Here is a 15,168-nt window from a genome sequence, read left to right on the forward strand (position 1 = left end):
ATCTCTCTCGCCTTTAACTGAAGGTTCTGTTTTCCAGTCTAACAAGAAGTGTGTTTGCTCAAACAGCCCTGCTGACTCAAATCTTAATTTCTTGTAAGGTTTCTAAACTTAAGCTGAAAAAAGTATGCAGTATTGGTGCTAGGAGAATTTTTATAAAATCCAAACACCTCAAATTGAAGAGAAAGCTGCTACTGGGCTCTTCCTTCAGTGCCTGATTAGTTTTCTATGGAGAACAAAACAAAACAAAAACAATGAACCAACAAAACTGGTTGCATTTGAGCCTCAACATGTCTATTCTCTTTGAGACTTCAATTTCAAATCAAATACTTGCGTTGCAAGTCTGTACATGCTTATCATCACAGATATTTTAATAGGCTTGCTCACATTCCTTTCTCTTGGCCCAATACACATTTTCCCAAGGTAAAGATGCATTTTTTTTCCATCATGCTAAAAAATCATTTAGCCCACCGCATTAGAAGGGTGAAGTAACATTAAAAGAATTTTATTGTTGTAATGCCTTCATGCAGCTCATATCGTCCCTCTCACATTTGAATAAGCCTGCAACTTGAATCATTTGTGAATATTACTGAATAAACGAAATATGTAATTTAGATCCTTTGAGTTCTTGATTATCTCTGTACATTTGAGTAAGAGCCCAGATTCTCCACCTATTTTAAACAGCAGGTGAAAGACAGGTGAGATGAGGTGATATTCACAGCCCTGGTTTTGTCACACTTTGTTCAGGACCATCGAAGGTCACTTCCAACTCCATTTTGATTGCAAATTGGATCCTCACCTAGAGACGTGAATTTTTAAGTCCAGCAGGAATTCTCTGCTACAAATAGTAAAGAAACAAAATGATTCTTATCAGTTTTAGTATAATAAAACACTGCTTTAAAATTGTAATTTAATGTTTTACCTTATTTCAACAGCGCTAAAAAAAGTGGCAAAGAGGACAAAGTCTGAGGAGACCAATCAGTTTCAAAGGGATAGTATTTTTTTACTTTTCCCCTTGGCCTCGTGACATAACTAAGAAAAGGGACAGCATGTCTTCAAGGCTCCCTGATACATTTTTCTTCCCTCAGACTGTTAATGCAGACAGTATGAATTCACTACACTAACATTTAGGATCTACTTTGAGCAGAGGTACAGCTGTCCTCCATTCTCAGCTTTTAGGATCATCTTATTTTAAGTAAGCATATTTTAGTTGCAAACACATTATGATTTATCCAAAATTGCCTTATACTGATGTAATCTGACATCTTCACAGTCTATGAAGTACGGGTGCCCTTATGTCAGGTGTTAGACAGATGAGTGAGAAAGAAGATCAGTAACCTTATCAGTCTGTGCTAAGTTGCAAGGAGTTCTATACATCACTGATTAGGACAGATAAATAGCTGCAACCTTATGATGCCAGTAAGAAATAAAAGCATTGGGATAATACTGAGCAAAAACTGCATTCCAGCTTAGTTAAAATAAAAGTAGCTAGGGTAAAAGTGTTGACGCAAACCAAAATCAGATACCCTGCACTCATCTAACAGGAACTCATTAAATAAGATAAGTGCAACGCATTTCATGAAAGGGCCCAGGCAATGAACTTGTGTTTATATATAATAATATGAAACAAAAATGCTGCTTTGTGCCCAAATGTGTGAATGTGCTTCCTGAAAAGCTGTTTCAGCCCTTTACTATAGTTATGTTAATATAAACTAACAATGTAAGCATTAGAATGAAGCCACTGCACATTCAGGATGCAGCGCTGGAAGTAAACTGAACACAATACTTCATCCAATCCCGTACCTTATTTGTGTTGATAAGAGTCATATATATATCAGCAAGCAGCATATTAGGAATTAAAATTTAGTGCTTCTTATTTAAGAAAAAAATGTTGTCTTTTAAGAGATTCCACACTACTAGGAGGAGTAATTGAATTGCATTGTTCCTGTCTACAATCTATCTGCACTTTAAGCATGCAGTGGCCAGGCACCCCTGATGGAGGAATGTATACCCCATATATGGGATACAAAATATGCAAAGCACTTAAGACACGACATGATGACAAAAGTCACAAAGTACAATTCCTAGAGCATGCTTCAGGGGCATTACAACTAAGCAGAGATATTTAACTAACAGACAGCATACCAGCAAGTAGTGCTTATAAGTATGTATATTCGGTATTTATTGTAGTAATATTACATATCACCAAGGGAAATTACTCAGTGATGAACACCTGTTTTGCACAGGGAGCCACTAAGATCTGTGTTAATCTGTCCCAAGTTTCGTCTCAGAAAAAAACCCGTTTGAACAGCCCATACCTTAACCCCTTTCAGTGAGCTGTTTCCAAAAGCCTCTTTGTGTGTCTGTGGCAAGGACTTGACTGGAAGATACACGCATGGAAAAAGCCAACTCATAGAACCAGAGAACCTTACTGTTCTCAGAGTTTATCTCACCGGCGGTTAATATGTTTGGAAATGAATAACACCGGAATCAGGGAAGTTGCTCATATTTGCTTATTTATTTACTGTATTGGGTTTAGTTTGGTTGGTTGTTTTTTTTTTTTCCTTTCCTTTTTTTTTTTGTCTATTTTTGTTGTTGTTTGTTTGTTATTTTTTGTTTGTTTGTTTGTTTGCAAACTTCTTGTTTTTTCCCTGTGGAAAAGCATTTTGAAATAAAGCCCTGCAAGTGCCTAAAGCTACATAAAAATTTCTTATTGTATTTCACCAGAAGAGTTTAATGAAATGTTTGTATACTTTTGCTTAAAATGTCTATTTGTGCTTTTCTTCCCCCTCTGGTTTTCATGAAGTATGGGCTGAGAATACGAAAATAATTTTAAACATGACCATTTTAAAACTGGGTCCACATCCCTGCCACCTGTTGGCTAACTGCGTATGATAGAACTAAAATATCTGAGAACCGCAGCAGTAGCAGAATGAGTGCGAAGACAATTAGCTGTGATCGTTTTACTGCAGCAGCTTAAATTTTAGTAACTTATCTTAAAAAGATGTTTTTTTTTTTTTTTGAGATATGATCTATCTGTTATAGCAGTAGAAGGTACTGTGGCTTTGAGTAAAATTCAATAGTGAAATGCAAAACAGCAAACAGTTGCTACACCAAGAATTTAAAGACAAGTCAGAGCAACCTATGGCACAACTGAGCACTTCCTTGGTTATGACACAGATGTGATTATTCAGCCAGCATCCCTCTCCTCTTCCCAGTAGCTGCTCCACTGCCAGTAAGGTGATGGGCTTTGTTGTAAATCCCCCCATTGAGCAATCTAGCAGCACACGCTGCATTTATGCTCCATAAACTAATAACAGATAAAATATACTTCTTTGACTAACTAGCCACTGCTAGTTATTATTCCAGTATAAAATAAGATAATTGAGCAGTTTCAAATTACTTGCAGTGTCCGCCTCCCTGCTCTCAGCTCTAATTTCTCTTCCCGTTCACTGGTTTATAAAATTGCGATAAAAGGCTATAGGAAGTGTTTTCCTTCAGGTGTCAACATATGGAAATTGCACTAAATTTTATCAAGTTATTTTTCCTCTTAAATGGGTACCTAGAAATTGTCTTCTTGGCTTCCTGAAGTTTATCAGCTGATGAGTCACGCATGTGTACGTTTTCAGTACATTTCTTTAATTCGCTATAGTTCTCTCACTGAGTACATTACAAAAAGAGGAAGAAACTGCTTCTGAAGTGTGGCAGCTCTCCAGAAGCATGTGCTCAAAACAAATTCATGTAAGATCATGAGCCAGGGCGCTTCAGTAAGTAGCAATCAGCACACTGTCCATCACCCACATTGCCCTGCTCACACATAAGCTACGGTCAATGGGCACCGCAGGTGCAGGTCTGGCCCTCAGCTCCTGTGGTCATTAACAGCGCTACTGCCAGCTTTCATTTATTATAACCACGCCACATTTGGTGTTCTTACTTCATGTTGCAACTCCCCAAATCACTGTAATCTACATGCAAAACCGAAATGGAAGTTCAGGGGGAAAACAAAGACAGCCTATCGCATTTCACAACTGCTGAACAGTGCCCTTTAAAAAAAATGCAATAATGTTTTTAAATGATCTAGCTGATTTGAAGTGATTTTTGTAGGCTTTGTTTTTTTAATTCTTAAAATATGGAAGAGTGAATGAGCTTACAGAGTTTTTAACTACTTTAAGTAGGTAGATATTTCATTTAAATTGGGCTTTCTTAGCACAAACAGAAAATTCAAGACAGTAGTAAGAGTATACGACTGCTTGTAGGGTTATCAAATATAAAATCAACAAAGAATGAAGAGAAGAAACAAGAGGAAGTGATAAAGACTGCCTGTAGCTATTGAGATTAAAGGCAAAAATTGGAAAAAGAAACAGAAATGAATTAATACTTCATTGTCATGTAGCTGAAGCAATCACACACACACACACACAAAAGAGCAAATATGAACAGAGTGCCATTTGTTATTTAGAAAAGAGACACGGATCTGGAAAAGAATCAGTAGTAACTTACTGCAATTAAAACATAAATATTCATTAATGTTTTATTTTTGTTTGAACTAAAGCCCTCTTAAGACATCTGTCAAATTAGTGAAATAATTTTGAAGATTGGTTGAATCACAATTCTATCATTGCACAGATATAATAAGGATAAACCATTTAAGCTTTGCAACATATTTCTAGTTTTGGTATTTCCTGATGCAGGCATTAAAATCATAACCAGAGAGCTCACAGGATTATCCAGAAGGTAAAAGAAAAAGATGACTCTGATATATTTTCTTGGCTTCTGCTTTCTACAGATAGTTTAGAAAGCGTTCATACAGACTGTACATGGTAGAAGAGTGGATCAGTGGTAGTAATATAACATGCATGACATTTCTGAAATGATGACTAAGACTTCTGAGGTCCATAATGCATTTACATAAAACACAACCGACTGAGGAAAGAGCAACAATGTCTTTTAGTGAAGGCAAATGGGTGGTTATGATGAAAACAAAGAACAATATGCCTTTTTCTTGTCATCTTAGTTTGTTCATATTCCTGAAACTCAGATACGGATTCGCATAGGCTATCTCAAAAATTAAACCTCTGCAAAAGTAACCAAGCATTATATCCCACTCCCAGCATGTGTATCATAAGACACAAAGCACTTTTTACGTTTCACAAAGTTCTGTATGAATTGGAATCCTCCCTTCATTTTTTCTCCTATAACATCTACTATTTTGGTTGTGTTCTCTATGCCCTGAGAGGTACTTCCGACTCCTTTCTTGGTAGAAGCTGCATAACAGCATCTCCTAAATGGGAGTGATCTTTGTAGGAACAGCAGCTGGAGTTAAGGCACATTTCAATAGCAGTAATGCCTCCTACATATTGAAACAGTAATACCAAATATTAATCACTGTTAACACAGAAGCTCGCAGGCTCATAATTTTCCCAGCACTACCCCATGCTGTGAGCAGGTGCTCATCCTGCTGAGCAGAGGTTAAGTGGATACTGCTGATTCCTGAAGCAGGTGGATTGCTACCTCTGTCACATGGAAGGGGGTAGGAGCAGCTCCCCAGGGAGTGACCGGATTGGGGGATTAGAACAACCGCTGCTACCAGAGAAGCCGAAGGACAGGTTGGCCCAGGGAAAGTTTCCAGATGTGTTTTGTTGGCAATCTGTTAAGAGTGACTAATCACTAGGAACAGATTCTACACTACAAACTTTGCTGGTTTCATTATAAAATTTGCTCACAGACTATTAGGTAATAGCCACTATAAAATTAAATATAACTCACGAACAATCAATTGCCAAAACATGTTTACTGGTAGGAACAATTTTAGACCTTTGAGATTCAGAGTTTAACTAAGGTATTTTCAGCTGTTCTGTATTTGAAAAATTGCTAGATTCACTAACGTTTTTAATGATTACACTATTTCAAGTGTCTGAGTTCCAATGATGTGTTATGGCAGCATGGAAAGTAAAAGATGGACATGCGTGAAGAGAAATGGGGTAGGGACACAAGGTTTGTCTCTTTACAGTTAGTAGGTGTGAGTCCCTGGTGTTAAGCACAAACTCTGCTTTTTTCCTTCATGGGCGCACACCCAAAGACTGAGAATAGTAGAGAAGGTGGCACACTGCGAAGGATGCTCAGTATTGAAAGGCAGCTGAAGACCTGTGCCATAGCATGAGTTAACTAGAGTAGGGTTAGACTGTGTATGCCTACACATGCCAAAATAGCATACTAACTGTACCTACAGATAGGTATAATTATAGCCAAACCAAGCAGGAAAAGTGGGAGAGAATGGAGTAAGAACCTAGACTCAAGACATTCACTAGAACCCTGAAAAAGGCAAAGAATAGATGTGTCATACTTCGGCACCATTCAATAATAGATACACTAAATATGCAAAAATGAAACTAGTCTTCTTATAATGGCACGTAGTTATAGATATTGATGCTCTCAATAAAGGTATTTATAACAATAACAGGCAAATGTATTAAACACTCATTTGGAAAGGTCAGAGTCAACAGGCATGTGAAAAGAAAAAATAAATGATGAATGGGTTAACTCAAAAGGTCAATAAATATGAAATAAAAAACACGCATACATGAAACAACTGTTTGCCCTACATTTAAATACTTCAGTGGTATAAGGAGTAACGTGCAAGCAAACAAGTAATTATGGCAGAATTGACTTTTATTTTTAACTATTCAAGCCCTCATTCCTCAGTTTCTTCCAAACTTATTGTAGTATTGTTTTTTCCACATCTGTCTGTTTTGCATAAACAGTATACAAGGAAGCTCTGTACAATAAATGTTCAATAGCTCCTGGACTTGAACAGCTTATTCGTCTAATTGTGCATCCCTTGTGGATCTTTCATAATACTTTACAGATCTAATTTAAATACTTTTACAGATTCATCTAATACATTCTCTGAGGCACATTTATTCAGCTTACTTTTAAAACTTCTAATGAATTCTCTCGATATGTAATTCTATATTCAGCATCATGATTTGAATTAAACATTATTGAACAAGGTGTTCATTATTGGATGTGAATTATAATTAGACCAATAGTAACCTTTTCTATGATAACAGTTTTATTCCCTTTTCTTGGGAGCTTTATTTCCTATCTGCGTAAAGACCTTCCATCTGATAATCTGCCTTAAATGTGAGACAGAAATTAGGCTTTATCAGTCCCCACAGTACAGAGACTGGAACAAAACTATTAGGTCTTTCCTTGAAAGGATAAACATATCTTTCATGCTTTGTGCTGATCAGCAATACAAAGGTAGCTAACTTACTACATGTAATATAACATGCTAATGCTATAATGGGACCTGGATTTTCTAGGTACCACTTATTAATTTTGAGAATGGTTGCTCTACATATGCATTTGTTCAGAACATTTATTATCAGTTCTAAATAGAGAAATCAGACCGTCAAAGGATTATTGAGCATCTCCTCTTGGATTCTATCTAATCCCAAGGGACAAGAAGATGATTAGGAACAGTCAACTTACATTTAGCCAAATGCAGAAGAAGCACCACCAACCTGTCTGCCTTGTATGGTGAAATGATTGGCAACATTGATGATGGGAAATCTGCATAAGTAATACTCCTTGACTTTAGTATGATTTTTAATATCATGGCTAAAGCATTCACACTCAGTGATTGAGGAAATCCAAACTAGAGGAAGATACTGTAAGATGCATCAAAAAGCAGCTGGAGTGTCAGGCTTCCCAAGGTCTTGGCAGCAAGCAAAGGGTACAGTATCCCACCACTTCATGCTGAGGCATTATTGTTCAGCATGCTCATAAGCAACTTGGATAATCAACCAAAAAGTACCTTGAACAAATTTCCAAACACTATCAAATTAGGGAAAGTGGCTGATATCTGGCAGAACTTTGATCATCTTAACATGAGTTAAGAAAATCCTGATGGAGTTCTGCAAGACGTGAGAATTTCTACGCACATGGTGAAATAGCATCACATATCTGCTCAGACTGTGAAGCAAGCAACTGAATAGAAACCATCACGGGAAGAAAACTCAGAGAGAACAACACAGTGACTGCAAAACTGAGTCTAATCCAAAACTTTCCTCTTTTGTGAACAAAGCAAGCCACATAGCAAACTATATAAGAAAGAAAATGACCAGGAGATGAAGCAAAATTATTATCCTTCTCTGCTCCATGCTGATCGAATCTTATGGCAAGAATTGGACCCACAACTCAAAAGGGATGTAGAGAATGTAGAATAGAAAGGGGCCTCGAACACATGACAAGGGAGGAAAGAGTCAGCTGAAAGACACATCCTTTGTGTTGTATCATGGTAGTAAGAAGAAGTTACTCTCAGCACTACTTAGCTTCAAGAGTAATCACATCACACATCAAAATTTGATTTTTAAAATTAACTTATTGTTAGAGAAGCACTTTATCTTTTTAAATACACTGAGCACTCAAAAAGAAACAGACTGGGAGCTGTAGAAAATAATATCCTGTTTAGCCTCCAAATAGGAATAATACAGGCAAAGTTAACATTCAATTATTATGGTGATGAGAGTCATGACAGTTACGCGCAAAAAGAAAATTCATTGCAGTGCTCTAACCATGTATCATAGTCACATTTTGAAGGCCAAACTTTTAGGAGCAAATAATGTAGTTGTGGTGAGAGAAAACTTAAAAAACAGTAGCACCTCTAGGATCCAGGAAGAAAAATACTAACATAAACAAGTACAAAGCCCAAAGCAGAGAATGGAAGGCTAGTAACCTAGCAGGACCGAAAATCAGCTGTGTTCTGAGAAGCTCAGAGTTCTTCCCCACCTGACAGATAACAGCCAGCCACAAGGCATACACACAGAGCTGGGAGCTTCTGTTAGTGCTTAGCCAAGCAGCCCACATGCTCTACCTATTGTTATGGATTAACCCAATAAATGATTGATTTAGACTATTAAGTCATGTACATGCTGATCATAAGGTTTATATTATAGTGACTCAATACAGAGGGGTTATATAGTCTTTTTTGGTTATTACAAAAACATTTTTAAAAGCTTTTGGGTACCTAGAGATAGGTAGTTACTGGATACTGAAAGTGTTTATTTAAGTCAGCCCATTGTGAGCACATCGTTGAAAAGTGATCTACCTCTCTCTAGTTACACAGTGTTTCTGAAACCTCTGCCCTTTGTTTTTGATTTATCACAGATTTTTAAAAGGTGCCAGAATCTGGCATGTTAGAGGGTTTTGTTGTTGCTGAGATAACTATCTCTATTAGGATCCCTTTCTTTTTTGTTTGATGTATCTGTTAACTATGGTTAGAATGAACAGCTCAGTGTAAGATACCCAGTATATCTCTGTCTTCCAGGTTTTCCTTGTTTCTCTTGCACAACTTCTCTGCAATCACTGTATAAAGACATAATAGAACTGAAATGACTCTGCTCTACATGCACATTCAAGGCAGAATTCACTTTTGGAATCATGAGGAAAAACAATAACGTGAACCAGTGGCTCTAGCAAAAGAAGTGTACATTCAGAGAAGTGTACACATGCTCTGCTTTTTACCCTTGAATTATATTGTAATTATGTCGTAAGGGAAGGCAGAGGAGGGCAATGGTGACAGCGGAAGTAAACACAAAAATCTATTGGCTCACTTTCATTATTAAATAACTTAGGATGGTAGTGACATGTACAGCAATTCAATTACATTTTGCTATATGAAAAGTTTGAAGCATCTCATTTATCCTTTTGAGATCATTTGGTTTAAGAATATATGGAGACAGATGCTAGATTTTAAAAGGAATCATTTTTAATACTTTCAAGCTCAAATCATTTTTAGTTTGTACCTTCAGTTTGAAAGGACTTTGGAAGGAGAGAAGTTGTGTTCCAAACGACAGAAATTATTTCCTGCCCAAGGCAGTCTCAAAGGAACAATACAAAATGTTGGGCTCTTTGGACAAAAGTCTGTGAGCTTAGAGGAATAGTCATGTTCTGAACAGTCATGCCAGATTAAAAGAAAAAAAAAGTCTCTATGTAAATTAATTTTATTATAACTTTTGTTTTAAAAAATGATCAGTTAATTATTCTCTTAGTTTGGAATATTCAGTTTGGAATAAACTTCAATTTATAACTTTGTTATTAGAAATCAGTAGCATTAGGAAAAAATTATCATATGAATTACAAGGTCATAAATAAATTTTCTAGCTATACCTGCAATACTGGATTAGCAGATACACTTACAAGGATAGCTCTACATGACACTCAGATTTTGATTTCCCTGTCTTTAAGCATAGCTTGTCCTCTTACTTCCCTGTCCTGATTGTCCAAACACACAAACATATAAAAAAAGTACACAAAATAACACACTAGTTCTTGATAAGGCAAACAACTTTTTATCTGTTGAGGGAATAAGAGTTTATTCTATCAGTGGTCTGCATAATCCTGATCTTAAGGTAAAGTTTATTAATAAAATATGATCCTTTTTTATAGTCATCCTGACTCTTCCTTAGTTTTTGATAGCTAACCATTCTTCACTTATTCTCCTCTCTACCACAAGCCCTGAAAGTTTAAAACACTGTAACAGAGAAATGCTGGACAAAAATAGTAACCACTATTATTTGTAACTGTAGTAACATGTGGCCCCACAGTGCTTTATATTAACAGACATTCTCTTAAGGTCAAAAGAATTATAAACTTCACCCTAAATATTGAAAACACAAATTACCCACCATGAAATTATTTCTGAAACAGAGACCCATGGAGGTCACTGCTTTGATAGAAACTAAAACGGCTCTACTACTGTTAAACATTTACAAAGCTTTTAACAAGCCCAAGCAAAAGCCTAGAATCAGGCACTACAGTTCACAAACACTAATTTACTTCAGCTATTTCACACTAATAACCAAGTTTGAAAATGAGTCAAACAGAAATGGAATACTGAACAATTAAGATTCTCCCCGTAAGCCCATCTCTATCATTTTATTAAAGGCAACTGGGAAAACCCATACTGAATAACTAATTCAAAATTATATTTGTAGAAAACAAATTAATGTAATAATTTTCTTTCTGAAATTAATTTAAATCTCTGTGGATGCTCCAGCAAATTTACTCTTCACTATGCATACAGAAAGTTATGAAAAGCCTTAGTGCACTGCTTTAGGCACAGATTCATTGCCTCATTGTTGACTGTAATGGCTATTCCCATCCAGCAGACTTGCCTTAAAGCAAATATATTTTTACTCCTACATTTATATCAGAACTTCTGAATATTGCTCTGCTGTCTTGCTAGACTATAAAATGAGATGATTTCTAAGCCTAATTAACGAGCACACGTAAATCATTTAAGAAGTTCCAGTTTTGTATCTTTTACAGTCTTTTCCAATTTCACCCAATGAAATGTCTGGCTCTTTATATTTTTTTTTACTTTCTCCTCTGTTTTTCAGGACTAAATTTTTCCATCCTTGTTTCTAAGATGCAAAAGAAGATACATTCATTTCAGTGATGAATAAACCATCCTGGGAAAGACATTATTCAATAAACAGAAAAAATATTTAATCATAAAGTAGTCTTCAGCTTGTACTTCTTTTGTTGCTTTACCTGAAGGCACTATTGAGGAAGATATTTCATGCTAATGAACTTTTTTTCCCCACACCTTATGACAACAAATGCTAAATCAGAAGGATTAAAGTTGTACATACTTGTACAAAGTAAGTTTTTTTTCCCAAAATTTCTTACTAAATTGAAAAAAAAAAAATCTCTGTACTCTTTATACAAATTACCTTGGAAAAACTGAAAACCTTATTTATTAGCAAGAGAACAACCACTAAGACTTTTGTAGGTAGTGGAATTAACTTAATTTATGCAAATATCTGAAGCAAAATGTGAAATGTCAAAAGTATTTTTCGTGCTTAAGCAAAGAGAGGAAATGTATTTTTCTTTTCTAGTTACTCTTTTGAGTTCTGCACAGCTAGTTGTACTGCAACCTAAAAGCAGTTAGTGTTTCACAAGAACAAGCATTAGTTTATACACAGTAGTCTATACACAGCCATATATCATTAGCATGCTATTTAAACAAGGATACTCTGATAGCTGTTTAACTTCTAACCTAACATTTACTTAGATCTCTTGTAAGCTAGTGTCTTGATCCTGTATCTCCAGATACTTCCAAAAAATAAAAATAAAATAAAATAAAATCCAAGTAATAAGTAGAAAAACTCATTCTTTTCAAAGGCCTACTATGTTTGGTACTTCAAAGGCTTTCATCTACCACTAAAGGGAATGAGCTATTAAAAATAACTGTTGTATGGATGGAAAAGATGGCAGAAGACAGAGAATTATCCAGTGTCAGCCATGCTATATATTTCAAGAGAAGTTAAGAAAAAATATAAATTTGCTGCCTGCTAACATTTAGACTTACACTAATAAATACTACCTTTTAGAGCAAGTACATGTCATCATCAGTTCCTCTTGACTTGCAAGGTAATATACCTGCTTCACAAGACTGCGGTCTGATCTTGAGCAGTGAAAAACTTCCCAGATCACTAATATATTAAAATTACCATGACATAATTAGGTATTTAATCTGATAATAAAACAGTTACTGTGGATAAGAGCTGCTGATTATCTACCATTAAACTGAATTTTCTCAATTTATCAGACTTATTTTAAAAGTCTATATCTAAACTACTGTCTCAAATTATAGGCTCAATTTGAATAGTCAAATGCAGCATCGAAAGAAATCAGTGGTTGTATGATGAATTTTAAGACTTAAGAGTTCTGCTAGTATTTCATTTAATATATAAAGTTTGTTTCAAGTGAGCTTTAAAGGTGATAAAGTCAGAATCTTTTGTTACTATTAACAGTTCCTCATTTTTAAATTATTCGAATCAAGTCAACATGCTAATCTTCATTCAGATGGAAAGACTGATAATATAAAAATAGAAGGCTCAAATAAGAAATAATCACCCTTTGAAGGTGGAGAGCTGTCTCTTTGAGGTGCATGAGGCTTACTTCAGCTTGGAAGAATTAGAATGTTGATAAAGGTGAAAAACAATCATTAGATTCAAACTGGCCCCTCTGAGATACTTCTACTCATTAGACTCCTGTGGGTATCTAAGAAGAAATACCATTTCTGATAGTAATCACTTTTGAAGTTACTGCTAATATGAAATATACCGGGTACTTATAAACATTGGTTAAAAATGTATGAATAAAATGTCAGAAGATAGCTGAACTCAAATTGGCAGAAAGAACCAAACTGCAACCTACTTCTATTTGGGTCAATATGTATTTGTCTGCATGGTTGTGCCTCTGATTGGATGCTGGTGTTCTTGACTCTACATGAGCTGTAAATAATTTTCGATTTTACATTAGTACAACTGTGTGCATTAAACTATGCAGAGGCTAAGTGGGGGAAGAAGTTAAAAGACAATAATGGGGACAGTATCTCAGTATTCAAAAACATTTGCTAGCAGTGCTTTGTTCACTGGATGATTCAGGCAATTAAGAGGATACATATAGCCAAACTAGTTTTCAGATACACTGCAAACAATGCAGCAAACAGATAAAAAGAATATCCACTTTTACCATGAGTAAGACAAGCTTCTCTGCATAAGTTTAGAAAGGACTTTATTTAAAATGCATCTATTGCATTAGGAAATTTGAAAAATTGATAAATTCAGTACATAAAAATTGATTGTGATGTTAATCTTTGAACTAAATATAGTTATGTTCTCATGTACCACAGAAATGTTACCGATAAAATATGCATTTTAAACCAATGAAATTATTCAGAATATTAAAATATAATATTTAGCCAATTTGCATTAGATTTTCCTGAGACAATCATAGTTCATATTCATTAAGATTTCTGAGATTTTATAGAAAATGCATTCAGACATTCATCAAAGATCAAAAGCCACACATTTGAGATTGTGACTTCCATATATCCAAAGGCTTAACATAGATCTCAACAGAGAAGCTCCTTGTTCTATTATACTGATACACTGAAAATACCACAGAATATCATAATAAAATTATTTTCTACTAATGATGATCACTATACATGGTAATGAATAATATCAAACATTACTTACTATGCTATATATACATAAATATATATACTATACATACATATATAATATAAATAAAATGATCTTTTGTGAGAATAAAATCCATCTGAACAGGAAGTAGCGACTCACTGTGATTTGGCCCTTATTCTCTTGTTGAATTGTGCTAACAGTGCTTTATTGTTTTCTATTCCATTCTACAATGTGACCCAAAAGTCAGTGGGGGTAGAAGAGTAAAGAATTCTGTATTTACCTTCACTGTACAAGGACTTTCCCTAACTTTCCCTATCTCTTGCTGTGGCTATATGCCTCACGACATTTCAAACTGTTTTATTGTGAGTTCTCCTAATGTGGAGAACATAAAACACATATGATTTCACGTGGTAATAAAAGGTACTTTTTACACTAGGCAGAAACTCACAAGTGGGACTTTCACATAGTACATTTACCTGTAGTAAAATAAGAAGGGCAGCATGTCACACTTTTTAGCTTGACTTTATTTTAAGAAACATTAACTTTAATAGGAAAGAGGTGTACAAAAATGTCAGAAATAAGACTATATTTACATGGAAAACAGTGCTGTTTTGGCATCTTGTTACACTGCTTATTTTTTTTTTATTTTTTTCCAGTTTTTCTTTTAATATATTTCCATAAGAAAGAAACAGCTTTTAAGGCTACTAAACCTAAGACAGTCAGTAGGTCTGCGAGATTTACCAGCTGGGAAAGTTTTAAACAGCTGTAGTAGATATATATCATTTTATGATGAGGTATCTTCCTTAAAGCCTTCTGGCAGGGTTAGGTATCTCTGGAAAGTGCTATCCCCAAATCAAATATATACTGTGTTCCCATGTAAAAAAACAGTATTTTCCCCCAAGCCACAGCTATAAAGTTACTCATTTTAACTCTTGATTAAGTATGAATTTTGATGAGATTCTCTGTCTGTAAGTAGTTACTTATAATACTTCATCATAAGTAATACACCTCAAACAAAGAAAAAACATGTACTTTGTCCTCACTTTATATGCCTTTTCTCTAGTAATTTTCTCTATTAACTGGGGAGAAGTGAGAAGAACGGAGTACTTAAATACTTCCCTACCTAAATGTAAAATAAAAGCAAGTAACAGAAAGAGGTATTATCTTT

General features: G+C 35.2%; 1 protein-coding gene across 5 annotated transcripts in view; it reads right to left on the reverse strand.

Moving 5' to 3' along the window:
• The window catches only part of TENM3 (teneurin transmembrane protein 3), a 1,287,844-nt gene that overhangs the window by 878,814 nt on the left and 393,862 nt on the right, over positions 1–15,168 (reverse strand). The window lies entirely within an intron of this gene.

The sequence above is a fragment of the Gallus gallus genome, chromosome 4 (assembly GCF_016699485.2).
Source record: "Gallus gallus isolate bGalGal1 chromosome 4, bGalGal1.mat.broiler.GRCg7b, whole genome shotgun sequence".
In the NCBI taxonomy this organism is placed as follows: domain Eukaryota; kingdom Metazoa; phylum Chordata; class Aves; order Galliformes; family Phasianidae; genus Gallus; species Gallus gallus.